The sequence below is a fragment of the Panthera uncia genome (assembly GCF_023721935.1).
Source record: "Panthera uncia isolate 11264 chromosome A1 unlocalized genomic scaffold, Puncia_PCG_1.0 HiC_scaffold_16, whole genome shotgun sequence".
Classification (NCBI taxonomy): domain Eukaryota; kingdom Metazoa; phylum Chordata; class Mammalia; order Carnivora; family Felidae; genus Panthera; species Panthera uncia.
In genome coordinates this window covers 7,961,770-7,970,748 of record NW_026057576.1, presented here as the reverse complement: position 1 = coordinate 7,970,748, position 8,979 = coordinate 7,961,770, and positions in this window count along the sequence as shown.

Below are 8,979 nucleotides of genomic sequence, written 5' to 3'. Positions count from 1 at the left end.
GGCAGCAGGAGGACCGGCCGCGCCGCCGGGGAGCCGCAGCGCCCTCTGCCGGCCGCGGGGCCTCGGTGCGCGCGCCGTCCCGCTGCAGCTCCGCGCGGGCCCGGGGGGAGGCGGCCCTTCCGCGCCGCCGCGCTCCGCGGGCGACCCTGCGACCCCCGGGCCCCGCCCCCCGGGGCAGGAAGGACTAAGACTGAGGGGGGCGGGGGGGCTTCGAGGAGCGGGATCTGCTGGATTTCTCTTAGGACGGACGAGGGGGCAGCTTCCCGTTCTAGGCAGCAGGAGGAATTCGGGGTCAGCGGAGGGGAAAAGCTTGGGAGGGCGGTGGCATTCCTGATGCACGAGGAACCCGAAGTTGATCTCGGGAAATGGCTGTAGGAAAAAGGCAGGCGTTTCCTTCTAGACTCAGGTTTGTGTCTGTGCCCAACACTGTTCGAGGGGTTCTGGAGAACTTGACGGATAACATCCTGACTTATAAACAAGTACACGGGCTCCTCAAAGATTGTCCCAGTCCTGCCTGAAATGCTCTTGGCCTCCCTCAGCAGTGCACCTAGAAGGTTTAAAAAGGCAATGGAGATCGGGGAGCTACTCCCTGTGGTTCAAGCGCAGAGGAATAAACGTTTCCCAGCATAAAAATGAAATGGTGTCGTTTTCCCTGTTAAGCAGTGTTTTATGCAAGTCAACTTTTTAACAAGCTGCACTACTTGGTGAGGGGAAATCATGAAGCAGCACCTTTTTTCCACGCGGCCTTTTGAAATCATTCTATCAGATCTCCCTTCTCCTCTGGAAGAATCTGGGGCAGATTTCATAGCTTTTTCTGTCGCTTTCAAGTGTTAACAAACAGGCTGATTCCCCAGTATTCCAAAGTCCAGTCCAATGGAAATCAAAACTGTAGTCTCATTCCACCTAAGCCTTCCCCATTCCCCCCGCAGCACCCGCCAGCTGGGTATGACCCCAGCTCAGAAGCCTGCGTCTAGGGAATGGAAACATCTTTTCCTTCTTTGTCCTACAATCCTCCAGCCGGCTCTGTGAAGGCTGGTTCTGCCAGGATGGCAAGGCGGGGGACGTCCCCTGAACCCTGCCCTGGTCCTCCCTTCCAGGTCAGCTTCTCTGGTGGTCCTCCTCGCACAGACCTTCTGCGGAGTCCCCAAGCTCCGGCAGGCTGACCTGGCTAGCTTCCACCACGGCCGCGCTGACCCACAGAGGACAGGTGGTGTGTTTGCCAATCCAGCTAGAAGGGCAGGTCACGGCACTGCGCTGCACCCCCGCCCTCTTTCTCTGGTCACAGGCTCCGGTGAGTCTCTCTCCTTGAAGTTTCTAATGTGGGATTCAAGCGGCCATCTCTGGGTTTGTGCACGTCCTCGAGCCCTAAGTGAAACATGCCAGGCTCTCCAAGTCGTTCCCCAGAAGCATGTCTGTCTTTGAATGAAGTGGCTTTGGTCTCCCCCCGTCCCTCAAAGCACCCCGTAATTCTCACTGCCAATCTTCTCCCTGGATCACTGTCCCCTTTTCCTTAAATTTGGGCTGAAAATGGCAGAACCTTTACTCAGTAATCACAGCGTCCAGCTCTTACCCCTTCCAGTCTACCACAGCACTCACGCCAAGGTCATACGTCCCCCTCCGTGGCTGGGCATGAGGGCATCACTAGCACTGGGCCATTGCTGCCTGATGGAGGACTGATCTGACGCTCCGCCTTTGTTCCAGAACTCCTGACCACCCTGCGAATGCTCTCTCAAGATATGGCTACACTCTGAAGCTCCTCGCACCCAATCTTCCCCCCTTCCCGCTCTCCCTTCGCAGGTGCCAGCCTTGAACAGTCTGAAGGCTGTCCTCACTTACATGCCAGCCTCCCCCTCCTGCCCGCACCACCCTGGGCAGGTGTTTTCTCAACATTTCTTTCCCACATCTAATCCTTCTTGGCATCTGCCTCTCAGAGGTCCCAAACTGGCAGAGCCACCTATTGTTCCCAGCAGTTTATTCCAAGACAAGTCCCATTTTGACATGCGGTCATGCTTGTATTTAGAAGCTATGAACAGAAGAGTAGAGTGTTCTCTTGAGGGAAAAAAAAAAAAATGATCAGCAGGTGTCTTAGCATAGGTTTCCTCCACCCCTCTCCCAAATCAGAACCTGATAGAAGGACTTGGATGCAGAGAGATTATTTCAGTAGCTAAGCCAAGGAGCAGGAGTGTTGACATTGAAAAACCAAGACAGGGAAGTATGAAGAGACAACAGAAAGGTGTGCCATCTCACTGTGTCATCAAGGTCACTGCTTGAGGGCAATACCAACGCGATGTCTGAGAAGATTTCACGGTTCTCCCAGATTTGCCACCTCAAAGACGTGGGCTGAACACTTACCATCTGGCTCCTGTTGTCCGTGAACTGGAATTGTCTTTGGGGCTTGCTTTAACTCCCACACACTTTCGGGCACCCAGGGCTTTAGCAGCGATCTTGAGGCCGAAACACAGAGCGACTCATGGCAGACGTACAGAGTGAGTGGGACACTGTCAACTGGACTCCCGGCTCGCAAGGCACGTCCGTCAGAGCTGTGGGTCAGGGGAGCCGAGGAGATGTGGGCAAGGGCATCAAAAGTGCCTGCCCTTGCAGGTGTCAGGGGCATCTTCCCCGTTGCCTCGCCACGCTGAGGGGCACATGGGTCAGCCAGGGGCATCTGCCTGGTGCAATTCCACATTGCTGAAATGCCAGTGGAAAAAGACAAAGGAAGGAAGGGTAGAGCGGTGTTTGCAAGTCAGAACGACACTCGGCAGGAGACCGGTGTCCTAGTTCAGGCTGCTGCAACAATACCATACGCCGGGTGGTTTATATACAACACGCGTTTATTTCTTCGGTGTCTGGTAAGGGCCCGCTTCCTAGAGAGCCACCCTTTTGCGGTCACCTCACAGGATGGGAAGGGTAAGGGAGCCCTCTGGAGTCTCTCCCAGAAGGGCTCACAGAATTCCTAGAAATGGAACAGTTTGCGCTTGAGGCTGGTACAGGCGGGCTCCGGCACCCCATTCTGTCGGTGCTCCAGAGCTCCCCCCCTCATGACCTAATCACCCCCCAGGGGCTCCACCTCCAAATACCAGTACATCGGAAGTTAGGTTCCAACACATGACTTCGGGGGGGACGTAAACATTCAGACCACCGCAATCCGTTTACCGTCCAGCAGGACGTTATTAGGGTTCGGTGCCTGCGAGGAGGGCAGGGAACCAGGATTATTGGACAAAGAGAGTAATCAGATTGAGTTGCGCCCAACAAAGCCTCAGCCAAACCCTCGGGGAGCTCTGAGCACATACAGAGTGGTGTGCTAGAGCCTCCTGGTTCCGGCCCGGAAGCACAAATTGTTCCATTCCTAGGAATTCTGTGAGCCGGTTGTTAAACACAGCCATTACTAAAGATTAAATGATAGGAGCGCCTGGGTGGCCCCGTCGGTTGAGCGTCCGACTTCGGCTCAGGTCACGATCTCTCGGTTTGTGAGTCCGAGCCCCGCGTCGGACTCTGTGCCGACAGCTCGGAGCCCGGACCCTGCTTCGGATCCTGTGCCTCCCTCTCTCTCTGCCCCTCCCCTGCTCATGCTCTGTCTCTCGCTCAAAAAGTAAAATGAACATTAAAAAAATTTTTTTAAGATTAAGTTATATAAACTTACAGTGTTTTATCTATCTGTAGCTACATATATACATTATATACAATACATAATATTAAAAACGAAGTCAATAAACGCTCATCACTTCCATTACTTTGCTCCTTGTGCAGTGTTCTTGAGTTTAATTATAGCCAGCCTATCCGTATGGTGGCAGGACTATCTGATAGCGTGCTGTTAGGGATCCCTTTCCAACTCCACATTTAGTGCTATTCCTCTGGAAGCTTGAACTCATGGAGGGTGATATTGACACCACAGAAGTTGGGTTTCCCACCCAGCCCCGAGAAGCCCAACACTTAAGAGCACACTACTGCGTATATGACACGGGCAGAGTTGTCCCAGACTAGGCTAAATGGCCAGATCTTCACGTCCCCGCCCATGTCAGTCACTGGCTGTGGGACTCTCTGAGGAAGGTGGGCTCTTGGGCCAGGAGGCTCTCTCCAGGCGCTGAAGGGGCCAGCCGGAGGTAGCTGCTCGCTGCGTTCCTAGGAGCTGGGGCAACGGGGCCTTCAGGGAAGGGGGGCCCGGGCCACACTTCTCTGTATCCCCCATAACTGATATAAGGTCAGAGTAGTTTCTTATTAATTTTAAATACTTGCTATTTCTGAAGTTGCATCCATTTTGTTTCCAATATTGTGTAGATGTGCCTTTTTTTTTTTTTTTTCGGTTCATTCTGCCTAAGGTCTGTCTCCCCTTTGTCTTTTTTTTTTTTTTAATTCTTTAAGTTCATTTATTTATTTTGAGAGAGACAGCGACAGCACGAGCAGGGGAGCAGCAGAGAGGGAGAGGGAGAGAGAGAATCTGTGCTACCAGCACAGAGCCCAATGAGGGGCTCAAACCCACGAAACTGAGAGATCGTGACCTGAGTGGAAACCAAGAATCAGACACTTAACCCACTGAGCCACCCAGGTGCCCCTCCCTTTTGTCTTTTGAAAGACATCGTTTGACTTTATTGATTCTACTGTATTTTATTTACAATTTTATTAATTTCTGCTCTGATTATCATTATCTCCTCTCCTCTGTGTTCTTTGGGTTTATTCTGTGGTTCTTTTTCTAACTTCTCAGTTGAAAGCTTAGCCCATTAATTTTTTTCAGTCTTTCTTTTTTCAAATAAACTCCCCACACATTTTTATATGTGGTCCTTTTGCGATCATTAAATCATAATTTCTTAATTGCCATTTCAATCACTTTTTTGACCCGTGGGTTATTCAGAAGTGTCTTTTTACTTTATAAACATATGAGGGGGAGGAGCCAAGATGGCAGAACAGCATGGAAGTTTTTTGCGTCTCGTGTCCATGAAATACAGCCAGACCAACACTAAACCATCCTGCACACCTAGAAAACCGATCGGAGGATTAACACAACAATCTGCACAACCTGAACCACAGAATTCAGCAGGTACACGGTGTGGAGAGGTGAACTTGGGGAGCGAGAAGCCGTGGCGGGCAGGGAGCTGCTTTTGCGCTCAGAGAGAAGACGGAGAAGGGGGCGGGGGAGAATATGGGAAAAGCACCCCTTCCCAAAAGCAGCTGGAGAGAAAGTGGAAAATTACAAACAGCCACAGGGACTAAACTCAAAAAGGAGACGGGAGAAAGGAGAGAGTTTAAATTCCATTAAGACTATAAACAAGGGAAGCACAGAGTCTGCAACTCCACAGCTCAATGCCTGGTGATGCTCTGGGGGGAAGGGCGAATCCCCAGGAGCAGAGTGGGGTCCAGGAGGTTCTCAGGCCACAAGGGGAAAAGGGGTTCCACTGCTGGAAGGAGTGGTATAGACTGTTGAAGCCACCTGGTCCCAGCAGACCCCAGAAGGCGGCCACATTCGCTGGTGCTGGAACAAGGTCGTTAAGGGTGAAGCCTGGTGCCAGATGTAGGTTGTGATTTTCCATAATCCCTGAAACGCTACTGCTACACTGTCTCGCGAACTTTTGCTGGGACAGGCTGGCACCTGGCCGCAGTCTCGGGGCACCAACAGCAGCAGGGTCCAGCAAGTGTTCCTGGGTGCAGCCGACATTCGGCCATTGCTCATTCGGCCATTGCTCGGTGAGACCCTCCACAGAGGGGCGGAGGGGGTCAAAGTCACAGTCCCTCAGAAGCAGGGGGCCGGGGAAGGCAGCCGCATCTAAGACAAAACTCGGGAGGGAGGTGCTGCCTGGGGCTTGGTCACAGACGGTGTGGAAACGGGGAGTGGACGGAAGCCAAAGACTGGTGCGTGATTGCTGATCGGGGAGAATGGAGTTCCGATACTAGAGACTGGGTAGCTGGGTGACACCATTTTCACTGCTCCCTCGCATACGCATATGCACCTACGAGCGCCGCAACAATCCACCCCAGTAGGCTAGCAGCGCCATCTAGTGGAGGACGGAGCCATTACACTAAGCCCCGCCCAGGTCTCACTGCCTGCTTAGTTTATGGACTATGAAGCACTTCATAGTTTGACTTCTAGGGGAAAATGAAGTAATTTCAGTCATACTTCAGTCTGTTAGCTGGTCCAACTCTTCAATTTTCTCTCTTTTTTAAATCTTTGTTGTTTCTTTTCTTTTTCTTGAATACAGAAAGAGAAAAAATTCATTTTTATTTTCAATTTTTATTAAAAATATTTTTCTTTAATTTTTAATTTTTTCTACTATATTTTTTACTTTTGTGTAAATTTTTTCAAATTCTATTTTACTTCCATCATTTCATTTTCATCTACTTCATTCAGTGTATTCATTTTTTCACATTTTCAAATGATTTCCTTTTTTTTTTCTATTCTTCCCCTTTTTTTCTCTGATCTATCAAACCACTTTCAATACCCAGACCAAAACACACCTAGGATCTAGCATCATTTATTCGATTTTGTGTGTGTGTGTTTTTAATTTTTTAATTTTATTTTTTTATTTTAATTTTTTCTACCTCATAAATCCCTTTTCTCCCTTCAAAATGACAAAATGAAGGAATTCACCCCCAAAATAAGAGTGGGAAGAAACGACAGCCAGGGACTTAAGCAACACAGATACAAGCAAGATGTCTGAACCAGAATTTAGAATCACGATAATAAGAATACTAGCTGGAGTTGAAAATAGATTAGAATCCCTTTCTGCAGAGATAAAAGAAGTAAAAGCTAGTCAGGATGAAATAAAAAATGCTATAACTGAGCTGCAATCTCGAATGGATGCCACAGAGGCGAGGATGGATGAGGCAGAACAGAGAATCAGCGATATAGAGGACAAACTTATGGAGAATAATGAAGCAGAAAAAAAGAGGGAGATTAGGGAAAAAGAGCACGACTTAAGAATTAGAGAAATCAGTGACTCATTAAAAAGGAACAACATCAGAATCATAGGGGTCCCGGAAGAGGAAGAGAGAGAAATAGGGGTAGAAGGGTTATGTGAGAAAATCATAGCGGAAAACTGTCCTCACCTGGGGAAAGACACGGACATCAAAATCCAGGAAGCACAGAGGACTCCCATTAGATTCAACAAAAACCGACCATCAACAAGGCACATCATAGTCAAATTCACAAAATACTCAGGCAAGGAGAGAATCATGAAAGCAGCAAGGGGAAAAAAGTCCTTAACCTACAAGGGAAGACAGATCAGGTTTGCATCAGACCTATCCACAGAAACTTGGCAGGCCAGAAAGGAGTGGCAGGATATATTCAATGTGCTGAATCAGAAAAATATGCAGCCAAGAATTCTTTATCCAGCAAGGCTGTCATTCAAAACAGAAGGAGAGATAAAAGGTTTCCCAGACAAACAAAAATTAAAGGAGTTTGTGACCACTAAACCAGCCCTGCAAGAAGTTTTAAGGGGGACTCTCTTAGGACAGAAAAGATGAAAAAATAAATACATAAATAAATAAAGACCAAAAGAAACAAAGATTAGAAAGGACCAGAGAACACCACCAGAAACTCCAACTCTACAAGCAACATAATGGCAATAAATTCATATCTTTCAGTACTCACTCTAAACATCAATGGACTCAATGCTCCAATCAAAAGACACAGGGTAACAGAATGGATAAGAAAACAAGATCCATCTATATGCTGTTTACAAGAGACCCACTTTAGACCTAAAGACACCTTCAGATTGAAAGTAAGGGGATGGAGAACCATCTATCATGCTAATGGTCAACAAAAGAAAGCCGGAGTAGCCATACTTATATCAGACAATCTAGACTTTAAAATAAAGACTGTATCAAGAGATGAAGAAGGGCATTATATCATAATCAAGGGGTCTATCCACCAAGAAGCCCTAACAATTATAAACATTTATGCTCCAAATGTGAAAGGACCCAAATATATAAATCAATTAATCACAAACAGAAAGAAACTCATTGATAGTAAACATAAGAAGCTTTTTTAGATATCTTTTAGAGATTCACTTCTAGTTTATTTACACCGTGGCCAGAAAACGTGGTCTGTTTGATACAGACTCTTTGAAGTTGATGGAGACTTGCTTTGTACCCTTTTCATAAATACACCATGCTCTTCAGAACAATGTGTATCTTCTAATTTTTAGGTTCAGGTTTCTAAGTGTGTTCACCGGGCCGAGCTTTTAAATTTGCAGTCCAAATATTCTGTATCTTCTCTAATATTTTGTCTCCAACAGCTCTCAGTTACTGATGGGGAATGTTGAAATCTCCAGCTATAATGCTGAATTTGTCCATTTCTCTTTACAGCTGCTGCTCTATGTACACAGAAGCTATGTTATTAGGGGCAAACAAGTACCCAAATGTTAGACAGCCCTAGTAACTCATATATTTTTACACTATGCAGTGGCTCTCTTTCTCGCTAATGCTTTTTACCTTATATTTTCTTCTGATATAAATATTGCCAGAGAAGCTTCCTCTGGGTTAATAATAGCCATATAGCTATCTTTTTCTGTCTTTTACCCTCTCGGTGTTGTATTGGGTGTGTTCCCTATAAATTTGCAATCTCTGGTTATTTCTAGTCAGCCTAATGACATCTGTCTTTTCATTTGTGAATATACCTCATTTAATTACTTATGTAATTACTTACATAATTACTTTGTAATTGTATCTTTTTTATGTAATTGAACCATATAATTTGTGCTTTTTATTGGTCTTTGCTTATTTCGCATCTTCTTTTTTTCTTTTCTGTCTCCATTAGATTGAGAGAAAATCTTCATTGTTTTATATTTCCTGTTATAGAAGTTATACACTCTAGGGGCGCCTGGGTGGCGCAGTCGGTTAAGCGTCCGACTTCAGCCAGGTCACGATCTCGCGGTCCGTGAGTTCGAGCCCCGCGTCAGGCTCTGGGCTGATGGCTCGGAGCCTGGAGCCTGTTTCCGATTCTGTGTCTCCCTCTCTCTCTGCCCCTCCCCCGTTCATGCTCTGTCTCTC